Source organism: Camelus bactrianus, chromosome 12 (genome assembly GCF_048773025.1).
Source record: "Camelus bactrianus isolate YW-2024 breed Bactrian camel chromosome 12, ASM4877302v1, whole genome shotgun sequence".
NCBI lineage: Eukaryota > Metazoa > Chordata > Mammalia > Artiodactyla > Camelidae > Camelus > Camelus bactrianus.
This window is the reverse complement of record NC_133550.1, coordinates 11515936-11530304: the sequence shown is the minus strand read 5'-3', so window position 1 is coordinate 11530304 and position 14369 is coordinate 11515936. Positions and strand designations below refer to the sequence as shown.

General features: G+C 38.0%; 1 protein-coding gene across 2 annotated transcripts in view; it reads left to right on the top strand.

Annotated features, from left to right (window-relative positions):
* Positions 1 to 14369, top strand: part of SARNP (SAP domain containing ribonucleoprotein) — a 44837-nt gene that overhangs the window by 18869 nt on the left and 11599 nt on the right. The window lies entirely within an intron of this gene.

Genomic DNA, 14369 nt, shown 5'->3' with positions numbered 1-14369 from the left:
CTCACTGACTATTGATTACATTATGTGAATTGTTTCACAGAGCTAATTGTTCCCCACAGATTGTTTTCAAAGCTTCCATGCAGGCTGGTTAAGATGTTGATTTCAGTGATTTTAAAACTTGTTACATCTGCTTTAACTTGTGATGTAGGCATAATGGAAATTGAATAATCAGGGGAAGACAATCCTGTCTTTAAGTCAAAAGTACCTAGAAACAAAATTTGGAGGTTCTGTGGAACAAAATTGAGAAAGTTATTTCATTCTTTCTGCCCCTCTGCTAACTGATACTATTAAGTTTAAGCAAGATAACTTTGTTGGCACCATGCTGGGTGGGTAAATCAGTCCTATAGGGCATTGTTGTGTTTGGAGTTTTGCTAGGCACATTGGAGAAAATGCTGAGGACTCTTCTGTTTGCCTAGAGCCAGGTAGTCTCTTAATCTTTCTTCTGTGGGAATGAGAACATGTTTCTTGTTTGAAGTGGTGGTAGGGTTAAGGGAAGACTATTTCAAACCAGAAAAACTGTCATTGGGGAAAAAAAGAATTATTTCCCATTTGGATATAGAAGCATTTAGCCCCCTGGAAATCCGTTGAAAAAAACTGACCTGATAGTAGTTATAGTTTTGTTCAAAAAAAAAAAAAAAAAAGCACATAAAAGTGAACACTAGTTGTGTCTCTATGAGGCTCATAATCTTGAACACAACTGTGCTTCATCTTCCTTCCCTTTGGGTTACATTTTTTTATGTTTAGCAGAAATACAGCATCAGATCTGTGTACCCAGGTTGACACTGAGACCATAGGTGTTCAGTAGGAGTATTTGCTAGTTTATATGAAATAAGTTAGGAGTTGAGAGGTAGGCAGAGTATATGATTCAAGCCATATGCAGCTTAATTGGGAAGAACTGTTATAAACCAAAAGTCATTTGTGTTTTGCTAGATGGTCAGGGGGAAGGGTTCCTTGGATTTGTGGCCCTAGTTGTCATCTGTTTCCTTCTTTTGTATATGAGGGCTAAGTATTTTGAGAATCTCAGCAGTAACTTGACTCCCGTAGGGAATTGTTGAGTTTGTGTTTTGGAGGGCGGAGGGGAACAAAAGGTACCCACCGAACTGAGAAGTTACCTTGAGAACAAAAAATGAAACATGCAGCTCCATATAATCAGTGAATCAGTTTATTATAGGGTAACTTACTCATAGGTTAGGATCGGTTACACAACAATCCGGAAGCATTTGCAGCTGCACTCTGCACTGCTGAAGGACCATTGGGACAGTTTTATAGTTAACCTGGGTTTGTGGGTACATGCTTGGAAATGGGAAGTCAAGATTTATGAATGGCTAACTAGTTTCGGGGGCACTGGGAGTATGTCAGCAAAGGTCTTCATTGTTGTTTAAAGACTAACAGAGCATAGAGGCCACCTAGACCTAATGATCATTAGTATCTATTAAAATAGCCCTTGATGACAGAAGAGGTTTATTACACAATATAGTCCTAGGTAGGGTCAGTGGAAGGACAAGAGGAACTAAATGGATGGCATCAGTTATGCTTACAGCCATACATTGTGTATTCCATCAAAATTAACAATATTGAACATCATATCTCCTGCTCCTTAGCTCATACGGACACATTCCTGAGAGGAATTTGGGGTTTTTAAATTTTTTATTAAAAAATTTTTTTAATTTATTTTTTGTGTTTTGATGGGGGGTGCATAATTAGGTTTATTTATTGATTTTTAGAGAAGGTACTGGGGATTGAACTCAGGACCTCCTGCATGCTGTGCATGCTAAGCTTGCACTCTACCAGTGAGCTATACCCTGCCCCCTGGAGTTTTTTAAAATTCTTTTTTTTAATTGAAATATAGTCAGTTTACAATGTTGTGTCAGTTTCTGATATACTGCATAATGTTTCAGTCATACATATATATTTTCATGTTCTTTTTCATTGTAGGTTACTACAAGATATTGAATAGTTGCCTGTGCTGTACAGTATAAACTTGTTTAATTATTTTTTATTGAAGTGTAGTCAGTTCACAATGTTAGTTTCAAGTGTACAGCAAAGCGATTCAGTATACATACACATACATTCATACATATTTTTTCAGTTTCTTTTCTATTACGGCTCATTACAAAAAATTGAATATAGTTCCCTGTGCTATACAGTAGGTGCTTGTTGTTTATCTATTTTATATATAGTAATGTGTATCTGTTAATCTCAAACTCCTAATCTATCTGCCACCACCCCGCGCCTTCCCCCCGGTAACCACAGTTTGTTTTTTGTATCTGTGAGTCTATTTACGGTTTGTAAATAAAATTTGTATTTAGAGAGGAATTTGTTCTTCACTTTATACTGTCCACCTGAGTTATACAGGGATATCAGTCTTGTCTTTTCCCTTTCCTGGAATCTTTCTGTGTATTTGATCTCTTTTTAGCCTCCACAGGAGGCTGAATAAAACATGAAGAGGTACATTTATTAACTTCCAGCAAATTTTGTGACTTTGAGCAAATTACTAAACTTCTTTGGTCCTCATCTGTAAAACTGGAAATAATAACCTAACACCATGTTTGCAAAGAATAAATAATTGTATATTTGCAATTATCTGCATGGTTACACTTTGACTCTCAATAAATGTTAGTTTTCTTAGTTCAGTTCTGTTGGCCAACTGGTTTTATCACTTTGAGTCAATTAACTTCTGTTTTAGTTGATTGTTGATAAGATTTCAGTTCCTGTTTTAAATTCTGAAGTTATGATGAGATAATGGTAATTGGAAGAACTGACTATATGAGCTCTGTTCTTTAATAACTTTTATTGTCGCACATGTTCTAGAGTAGTGCTTCTCCAGTTCTGTGGCAAAAGACTAGTTTTTAAAATTTCCAGTTAATTGTAGAGTGGTACTTTTGTAAACTACAATAAAAATGTCAAAGCAATGTTAAGTTGCTTCATAAATTTCTAAACACTCTCAATTTCTGGACTTACTGCCGACTGGTAACAAACAGCACTAAAGGCAGACCACGTTTTGAATAACACTGTATTAGAGTATATATGATTTCTTCCAAGAACCACTTGGAGACTTATTACTTTCTGAGATAGGTTGAGTATAGGTTCCATTTACATTAGTCATAAATCCTGATTTTCAGAACCATCCTAATTTTAACACTTTGCCCTAATTTGCTTCACATAAACCATTAAAATGTTCCAGAAATGGTGGTATTTTGCCATCTAGATTATCACCATTCAGTGGAACTTTCTGTGATGATGGGAATATTCTGTAGAATATTGTTCTATTGAATAATCTGTGTTATCTAATACAGGCATACTTTGGAAATGTTTCAGATTCAGTTCCAGACCACCGAAGTACAGTGAATATTGCAATAAAGCGAGTCACGAATAAAAAAAAACAATATACACACCTAAATTTAAAAACACTTTATTGAATTACACTGTATAGCACAGGGAACTGTATTCAATATCTTGTGGTAACCTATGGTGAAAAAAATATGACAATGAATATATGTATATTCCTATATGACTGAAGTATTGTGCTGTACATCAGAAATTGACACATTATAAACTGACTATACGTCAATAAATATATACATACATATATATAAATATGTATATATAAATACACACAAAATACTTTATTCCTAAAAAAATGCTAACAATCATATGAGCCTTCAGTGAGTTGTAATCTTTTTGCCATGGAGGGCTGCTGACTGTGATCAGGATGGTGGTTGCTGAAGGTTGAGGTGGCTGTAGCAATTTCTTAAAAATAAGACAACAGTGACACTTGCCAGTGAGGTTCAGTTGACTGACTCTTCCTGTCACAGATGATTTCTCTGTAACATGCAGTGGTGTTTGATACCATCTTGCCCACAGCAGAAGTTCTTTCAGAACTGGAGTCAGCCCTCTTAAACCCAACTCCTGCTTTATCAGCTAAGTTTATAGAATATTCTAAATCCTATGTTGTCATTTCAGTAGTCTTCACAGCATCTTCACCAGGAGTATATTCCATCTCAAGAAACGACTTTCTTTGCTTATCCATAAGAAGCAACTCCTCATTCATTCAAGTTTTGCAGTGAGTTGTAGCAATTCAATCCCATCTTCATGCTCCACTTCTGATTCTAGTCCTTTTGCTGTTTACACCACATCTGCAGTTACTTCCTCCACTGAAGTCTTGAACCCCTCAGAGTCATCCATGAGGATTCAAATCAACTCTTTTCAGCTTGCTGTTAAACTTGATATTCTGACTTCTTCCTGTGAAATCACAGATATTCCTAATGGCATCTGGAATGTGGAATCCTTTCCAGAAGGTTTTCAGTTTGCCCAGATCCATCAAAGGAATCACTATGTGTGATGGCTGTAGTCTTATGAAAAGTATTTCTTAAATAATAAGACTTGAAAGTTGCGATTATTCCTTGATCCAAAGAGTGCAGAAGGGATGTTGTATTAGCAAGTGTGGAAACAACATTAATCTCACTGAACATCTCCATCAGAGCTCTTGGGTGACCAGGTGCATTGTCAATGAGCAGTAATATTTTGAAAAGAATTTTTTTTTCCTGAGCTATAGGTCTGAACAATGAGCTTAAAATATTCAGTAAACCATGTTGTAAGCAGATATGCTGTCATCCAGGCTTTGTTGTTACATGTATAGAGCACATGCAGAGCCCTAGGATTTTCAGAATGGTAAATGAGCATTAGCTTAAAATCACCAGCTGTGTTAGCCCCTAGCAAGGGAGTCTGCCTGTCCTTTGAAGCTTTGAAGCCAGGCATTAACTTCTGCTCTTTAACTGCAAAAGTCCTAGGTGGCATCTTCTTCCAGTATAAGGCTGTTTCGTCTTCATTGAAAATCTGTTGTTTTGTATAGCCACCTTCATTAATTATCTTAACTCAGTCTTCTAGATAACTTACTGCAGCTTCTGTATCAGCGCTTGCTGCCTCACCTTGCACTTTTATGTTCCATGAATGCGGCTTCTTAAACCTCATGAACCAAGCTCTGCTTGGTTCAGACTTCTGCAGCTTTCTCACCTCTCAGCAGCCTTCATAGAATTAAAGAGAGTTAGGGCCTTGCCATGGGTTAGGCTTTGGTTTAAGGGAATATTATGGCTGGTTTGATCTTTTATCTAAACCACTTAAACTTTCTTCACATCAGAAATAAGGCTGTTTCACTTTCTTATCGTTCTAATGTTCACTGGAATAGCACTTTTAATTTCCTTCAAGAACTTTCCTTTGCATTCACAGCTTGGCTGTTTAGTACAAGAGGGCCTAGCTTTTTGCCTGTTACAGCTTTTGACATACCTTCTTCCTTAAGCTTAATCATTTCTAGCTTTTGATTTAAAGTGAGAAACATGCAACTCTTCCTTTCACTCAAACACCTAGACACCTTTGTAGGGTCATTAATTGGCCTAATTTCCATATTGTATCTCAGGGAATAGGGAGGCCCAGGAAGAGGGAAAGAGACAGGGGAATGGCTGGTTGGTGGAGCAGTCAGATCACACATTTATTAAGTTCACTGTCTTATATGGGCATAGTTAGTGGCACCCCAAAACAATTAGAATAGTAACGTCACAGGTCACTGATCACATATCCCCATAAGTATAATAATCATGAAAAAGTTTTAAATATTGCAGGGATTACCAAAATACGATACAAGAGACATAAAATGAGCAAATGGCTGTTCAAAAAATGTCTCCAATAGACTTGCTCAACATAGGTTTGCCACAGACTTTAAATTTGTAAGAAGTACGATACCTGTGACATGCAGTGAATCGAAGCACAGTAAAAGAAGGTGTCCCTGTGCTCTAGTTATTAGCCACATATGGTGGTTGACCACTTGAAATGTAGCTAGTGTGACTGAGGAACGGAATCTTTAATTATCTTATTTTTTTAACTTTTTAAAATAATGTTTTTAAATGGAGGTACTGGGGATTGAACGCAGGACTTCATGCATGCTAAACATGTGCTCTACCACTGAGCTGCTGCTTTCGCCACTAATTATCTTAAATTTAAATAGCCACATTTGTATTAGACTCAAGTCTAGCTTTTATCTCCCACACAGTTTTCATACTTACATAGCATAGAAATCATTTATCAAACCGCATATTTGGACCATTGTTTCCATAGCCCAGAATTTTTTAGTATTTGTAAAATATAAGCAGTTTGAGAGTAAATCTGTAAAAGGAGAAAAGTTGGAGAAAAGGGAATAGGAAATAAGAAAAGGAAGTGGTTTTTTTTTTCAAGTAACTTTTTTTGGTAGAACTTAGTGTTCTAGACCCAAATCCTGAAATTGCACCTGGCTATATTTTCAGTTAGAGTTGGTTGGTTTAGAGTCTTGTGTTTAACAGTTCTCTATTGTCAGAAATGATTTGCTGCCTTGTACTTGGTTGGCTAGAGGTTAATGATGTGATTAAATTTGTATTTATGGAACAGCCAGATCAGCACACTTAATGTCCATCTCATCCTGGGGTCCTGGGTTCAAGTATAGCCTCCTCCTGTGTGTTTGGTCATCTGTCTTTAAGTTGTACAATTCTCTAGGCACAAATCTCATTTAGTTAGATATGGTACAGATGGTAGAAGTTAATAGGTGATGTGAAGATAACCTCTTCTTCATCCTAGTATCCTAAAAGGGGCAATGAGAGATCTACCTCTTACCATCTCCAGTGCATGGCGTGTTTGCTTGATCCAGTGTAAGGCCCTGATTGCTTGGTTGATTTCTCTTCAGTAGATTCTGCTGCATTGGATGTAATAAAGAGACAGGATGTGTGAAAGGAGTGAGCCATAGATCAATAGTATTAATGACAAATTTTTTTCCTAACTGTCACAGTCTGCCCATCTCCTCTTCATATTTTAAATATATGACTTCAGCATATTATAAATTTGAAGATATCAAATTTCTGCTGTTCTTCCTAGGCTGACTTGTGCATGACTGCTCATATATTTCAATTTTCAGCTCCACTAGTGTACTATACATATTAAGCAGTACACAGAAACTTAAAGAAATCTGGCTACCACACCTCCCCCCATCATCTTCCCCCTTTCCCCCTGCCCAAGAAAGGCCTGCCCGTTCATGTTTCCAGCTCAAGTCTCAGTGAATAGAATCCTGTAGGTTTAGAATAATGGGAAGTGACAGGGCAAAGAATGGCACTGGCATTTATAGACATTTTTTTACACAAGAGGCTGTAAATTGTCTCCTCCAACTCTTTGGACTATTTGAGGATAGAATGGCATGCCTTTTCTCATATAAGCCTCATGGTGACTATGGACTGAGAAACCTTCCACCACCTCAAAACAAAACGCAGATAAATAACCTCTGCCTGGTTGGTTCTGATTGATCACCAGCTAAGTTTTCAACCTTGTGCTTGACTGGTGGTTTTTTTTTCTCTGTCAGTTAGTTTTCCATGCCTCCCAAGAGAAGTAGTGCTTGGGTTAGTCCCTGTTGGTGACGGACAGCACATGGCCTGGCACATAAGAAATTCATCTCTAAAAGGAGTGAGAGATGGATAGAGGAAATAGATGGGAAGCCAGCTCAGTTAATATATGCTGGTCATCGGACGTTAGTTTTGGTAAAAACGAAGTCTGGGTTTATAGTTGTATTGTTAACTGATGTAGCTGATTTGAGTGGATTGGGTTTTTTTGGTTTGTTTTCAAACATTGACACATTTGGGAAAGTGAAACTTGATACTTTAGGAAGTTACAGGAAATCCAGTTAGGTAAGTAGTTAAAACAAACAAACAAAACCAAGCCCAAGCATTAAGCAGAAAACCGGAGTATGGTTTATACTCTTCTTCCCTGAGAAAGTAGGGATGTGTTACTGCTTCTTGATTTTTGATTAGTAGTTGAAAATATTGACCTTAATACATCTTCCTTCTCTACTAGGATATCACTGAGTTTTCCTTACTTGTAGTTCTTCATATAAGTAACTGTCCTGATGAGTTATCTTAAGGCCTGTAAACCCTAAAGACTACTTTTTCCAGATTTGTGATTTTCCAGTATCTTCCCTGATGAATGTACTGTGTTACACAGTGTCAGAATATAAAAAGGTTGAAAATAAATATCCCTCTACTGTCTTCTTGTTGAGGCTGGTAACTAGAAGATTCTCAGGCTGCAGTGATTAGTTTCATGAACCTTTTGTATTGCTGGGGATGAACCACTTCAGAGTGAGAGATGTTGGACCTGCCTTGATTCTGAGGAGCTTGTCGCAGAAATGTGTTGAGATATCAAAGAGGAAGCTAGGACAAAGAAGAGTCAGTTCCAAGCACAGGAGGGCACCGGTGTCTACAAATTTCATTGTGGCTGACGATGGGCTTGACTCCATTCGCTCTCTTCTGGAAGGCCTGTTTGATTCTATTGAGATTGCATTCCACCATCTGAAGGAGATGAAGAATGATTGTTTCTCCCTTCAGCAGTGAGTTTTGGTATAGAGGTTAGCCAGTGAAGGGATGTGAAGAGAAGGAAGTTCACACTATAGAATTAGATGTTGGTCATCAGCCTTCCCACAAGGTCTATAATTAGGATTTGTTAGAGAGTTTAAGTGTGTGTATACAAACCTTTTCCAAAGGAAGAATTGTAGGACATGCATAGGACATTGCCAGCATGGAGCTGTAAGAACCTGAGGAGCCGTAAGCTATGGCAAGAAGTTTGGTAGAATATTTCTTAAAGGAAGAGAAGGTAGAAGATTTAGATCACAGGGTAAGTTGGAAAAATAGCATTCTGAGTAGGTTTGGGTTCTTTACATTCACGTATACTCAAGCAGCAGTACTTAGGCCAAGTGCAACACTTAATTCTCTATTCTCTTTTCTCATGGTACCCTATGAGAGTAAGAAAAATAGTAGGATTGTAGATGGAGAAACATCAGTGTAGATCCTCTAAGTCATTGTATTTAATAGATGAAGGGCTTTGGGGGAAATTTCCGTCCCTCCTCTTTCATCCTGGATTGTCATTGTCTCAAAAAATGCTTCTTCCGCTTGCAAAATTGTGTTCTTCTAACTTACATTAACCAACAAGAAGAGAAGATAAGAACAGGTTATATAATAGATAGAGATGGCATTCGAGAGTGGCCATCAGAGAAGATGAATTTCAGAAAAGCCAAAATCCAAGCCCACATAGTCCTCAGCATTTCTGGGAGTTCAGAGCCCAACTAAAATTTAACCAGTCCTTTAAATCCCCTTCTAATTCATAATAATTTGAAAATAAGTATTTGGGGTTTTTTTTCCCCTTCTGCCTCCTCCTCTAAGATAACACATATGCTGCTGTTTTTCCATCCACCCACTGGAACAAACCTTGAGGGAGTGGTGAAGGAGCTGTTCAAAGAGGAAACAATAGGGAAAACTCTCTGACCTCAGTTTATCCCCTCATCTGGTTCTTCATTTGTCCCTGCTGAGGAACAGAACTTATCTTTTGTCTGTAACACAAATACATCTTTACCTCCTTCCCTTCCCACTTTCCCCCCCACCCTCTCTTCTCATTCCCTTCTATTATGGTTCCAATCAATGATGTCATTATGTGTGCCATTCAACTGCTGTTGAACCACTTGGCTATAGGAATTTGGAAGAGCAAAGAGGCAGAATGGAATTTTTCTCTCTCCTGTCCAGGGCTCTTGAAAATATATTCTAATTTTAACAGGAGAAATAGGAGTCAGAGTTTTCTTTGCTCAACTTCTTCTACCCTCCCTCTATGCCCTAAACCTCAGACATACACTTTTTATCTGGCTGTGTACATAAGAAAATTGGGCAAGAAATGTTAGGAATATAACTTGATCACTTTAAGAGGAAAATCTTTAAAAATTGGGGGAAACACAATGAAATTTTTGGTGCTATACTAGCATTTATAACTGGTATTTGCCCTGTTTACTGTAAATTGGATCTCTGAGAAGTTTCTGATAGAGGGTTGTACTTCCATAAGGTACATGGTTGAGACCACTAGGATCTTGTACCATTTCATTTTATTTTTCTCTCTCTCATTTCATTCATTGAATTTGAACCCAAAAAAACTGAAGGTAAAAAAGTTTGTAGTAAGAAAAAAAATTTATTCTCTTTTCTGTCTCCTCTGCTTGATACCCCACTCCCACTAATGTCTTTACATTCCTTTTTCTGATTTGTCGGAACTGATGAATTTGATAAAAAACGAGTTTTATGCTTCTCTGTTGACCCCCTTAGTCTTTACCTCAAGAGTGAACATAGCCTGGAAAAGGAGGAGAATGCTGCATTCTGTTGAGTCTGTTTTGCTTTTAAATACCTTCAGCTGTTTTTGCCAACCAAGTTCTTGGGGGTGGGATCATTCTTTGAATGTCAGGTTTTAAAAAATTGCCACTATAGTACATAAGGCTTTTAAAAGCCACCCATAAGTCATATTATATCTGATTGTATATCTGGTTGTATGTCTAATTTTGGGGTGACCAGTAGCTGGCCTGGCTCTCTAAGCAGAGCAGTATCTGAACACTCCCAGATACTCTCCCTGGCTATGGTGAAATGTGAGCTAACTGTTTGAATCCAGGCCTGTCCATGCTTCAAAATCTGTATGGGAGGGAAAAGTGTGGAATGTTTTTTATTTTGGTTTGGGTTTTTTGGTATGTGTGTTATTAATTTTGGGAGGGAGTATGAAATTTTGGTGTTCAAAGGCTTCTCACGATACAAGAGCTGTAGCAGTGTCAGAATGTTGAAGATGTATTCTAACACCTGAGAGACTAATACTTGAGTAATACTGTTTGTTGGGCTGATATTGATAAGGAGAGGTGACTTTTTTTTAATTGAAGTATAGTCAGTTACAGTGTGTCAGTCTCTAGTGTGCAGCATAATGTCCCTGTCGTGCATATATATACATATATTCGTTTTCATATTCTTCTCTGTTAAAGGTTATTACAGGATACTGAATGTAGTTCCCTGTGCTATATAGAAGAAATTTTTTTTAATCTATTTTTATATATGGTGGTTAACATTTGCAAATCTCCAACCCCCGAATTTATCCCTTCCCATCCCTTCCTGGTAACCATAGGACTGTTTACTATATCTGTGAGTCTGTTTCATTTGTAGATGAGTACATTAGTGTCCTCTTTTTTTCTTTTTTCTTTTTTAGATTCCACGTATGAGTGATATCATATGGTATTTTTCTTTCAGGAGAAGTAGCATTTTAAAAAATACATATGGGTTGAGTTCAAGTAAGGGTTAATTATTACATGATAATTCATTTTCTTATGTTTTCACCAAAATAGTAAAGTTGCGTTCATGCCTGAAAGCTGAAGCAGGTCAGATAAAATCCTGTAGTATTTTGGAGATGGAGATGGTGATGAGGCAGGGGTAGGGTATCAGATTAGGTGTTTTATGGGGGGGATACTTGGTGGTGATGTTTGCAAACTAGCAAAGGCCCTGTTTTGTTTTTTTTTTTAATAAAATCTGAGGTCCCTTGTTAAGATCTAGAAAATGCTAACTCCTTTTCTCCCTTCCTTTTCCTTTGCTACTTTGTTCACATATTTTTAAAGGTAGTATTTAATGTATTTATAGCTTCTCATCCCCAGAGCAGATTCTTAGGACAGATATAGAAATGTATTTTCAGAGTGTTCTACATTTAGAGTTTATATCAAATATTGAATGTTTAAATTCCTAACAATGAAGATGTGTTATTGAGAAGGAGATTATATTTGAAGTGCTTAGTGTCTGGATATTAGAAAATATTTATTTGGTGAGGAGTTTATTGGGGTGTAGAGTAGAGGAGGCAGTTATAGAATTTTCACTACCATGCTTATGCTTAAGGTATGTAATTGTTCAGGAGGAAGAACAATTGGAAATTAACAGACCTATAAGGTGAGAGATGAGCCTTACATGATGTTGGACCTCTTTAGTGCTCTAAATGAACTAGCAAAACACATGAGCCTTAAGACAAAAGCCATCTGTTCTCCTGTCTGTTCTCCACTTTATTGATACTCTCCATCTTCCCCTGTATCGGTTCTATAGAAAAAAATACCTTTGTGTGCTTGAAACTAGTTGCCTCTCTCTTTTTCCCACAAACCTGAGGTGTTCCCTGATCTTATTTTGACGTGTTATTCCTGTATTAAACTCCCCTGATAGAAGAGTCTGTTTCTCTATTTTAATTCTAGGAAGGCAGCCAGACAGATGTGTGCCTTTGAGCCAGCTGTGATGCCTTAGTAGCTTTCTTTTTCCCTTCACATCTTTGCAGCTGAGATAACCTGTTTGCAGAAAGCATAAGCTTTTTTGGAAGGCCCCCAGTGTTTTTGGGGGGAAATTGGAGTGGAATAGCAGCCTTATTTGGTCTTAACAAGAATTTTTTTCCCCCTATACTTTATCAAAGCCTTTTGCAGTTGTTCCTAACTACTGCTGCACCTAAGGGTCTTAGTGGTCCCTTACAGTTTCCTAGGTTCTACCTTTCGAGATTCAGATTTTTTAGGTTGAGGTGAAGCCAGAAATCTGCATTTTAAGATATTACAGGTGAAAAGAACCTATTTTCCTAGCGCTCATTATAAATCTCTGAATGCTCAGGTAACTATCGTCTTTCATTCTCTGTATATTTTCGTGAAGACAGAATTCACCTCCTCTTGAAAGTTTTTAGCTTCCCTCTACTGATTTCTTGACATTTCTGCCAAGCTCTGCATCACTTATCCTTAAAAGCAGCAGCTTCCTGGCTTTTAAGAGAGGGAGGTGGGGACTTTTAATAGAAACTTGATTTCCAAGTGTCTCAAGTGTGAAGCCTTCATTTCCTCCACCTTCCTTGCTTTGTCCTACAGTCAGCTAGAGCAAGACCGAGACGACCTCCTCTGGTGTTGGGGAAGAGTGGGGGTCGAGGGGAAAAGCTTGATGTGGATAAGAGAGAAAAAGTAATGGGAGCCAGTGACCCAGAAGAGTGTTTGGTTCTGAGCTGAGTATATATTGGGGCTTCAAATACTGTAAAGATAGAAGATGCAGTTCCTAGTGGTCTCTAATTTTGATGTAGTTTTACAGTTCCTGGTACCCTTGTGGCCCTAGAAAGTTGATTCTGATCTTAACAGTGTAAAGATTGTTGTGAGTAGGTAAGATTATTGTATTGGGAAGTATGTTATGTGTGTGTGCAGGAGTGTTAGAGTATTTCTTTACTATGTATATGTTAAGATGGCATACCCTCTGTTAGTCCAGTCCTTCACCTTTAGACTGTGCACTGGTTTCTAGGACCACCCCATGTTCTGTGATCTGGCTGGTGTAAAGGCTCAGGAGTAAACATGTTCAAATGAATTGCAGAAACTGGGGCAGGGAGGTGACAGCTGTGTGTTTAAGCATTGAAGTGTTTCTGAGAGAAAAACCATCAGTTGCTGTCGTTCACCCCGAGAGTATGAAATTGGAAGCCCACTTACCCTGGAGTGTTTCATAACCTTTACCTCTGGGAAGTCAAGGCCATGTCATTATTAATCTACCATCGCCTGAAAGCCCCCAGGCTCTGCTTTTCATCCTACCATCAGTCATGTGGCAGTGAAAGTCAGGAAAGTCATCATAAGGCCCCCTCTCTTCCTTTTTGCTTCACTCTTACATTCCCTTGGAAAATCAGATTGGCCTGAGAATTACTAACATCTTGGTATGGTAATTCATTTACAAAAGAGGGCAATTACTTGTTTATTTTTGCAAGCTGTGATCATCTTTAGCTCACTGTCAGCCTCTCTTCCATCACTCCAGGGAAAAGACTTCTGAGAAAATAACTGTTAAAGTGAGATGAATAAAGTGGCATGGTTTAGGTGCTGTTGGGAATATATATGAGACTTTTACATTGAACAGTGTTGGATGTGAATAGAAGCTCAGTCATTAAAACAGCTATAGCAGAAGGGCCAGTTCCAACTCAGTAGTACGTGAGCTTCCCTGAAATCCCCCTTTCTACTTGTGAGGATATCTCTGACTGAATTGTTTAGATTGGAATTTCTGCTCCTCACGTACAGTATAAGAAGGGATGATGAATGAGTGAGCTTGTTGTACTGACCAGGAAAAATACCTGACTTGGTTAATTCTTTTGATTTCCTGTGAGAATAGTGAGGATATCTCTTATTTGAATTTAGTAAATACTCTTGCTTTGTGTTTTGGGATTTACCAAGTTCAAATCCCCTAAATAAGCCTGGGTTACATTTGGGTCACTGTTTTGTTTCTCCTAGTTTCTCTTTATGATCCAGAGTGGGTGGCCCTGGTAGTAAGATTGAAGAAGGTGAATGCTTTAGCATACAACCTGTGGGGGTGCTAATTAAATCAAAGTGGGCTCCTTTTGGTGGCGCAAATAACCCTAGCACACTAAGCTTGCAGTGGTATTCTTTATTGTATTCAAGATAAAATTAGTAATTACTGTTTTTGAAAAATGTTCACTTGAATTTGAATCTTGGAGACACAAGTTGGGTTTGGAAGATAAAGCTTGAACTCCATTTTGGG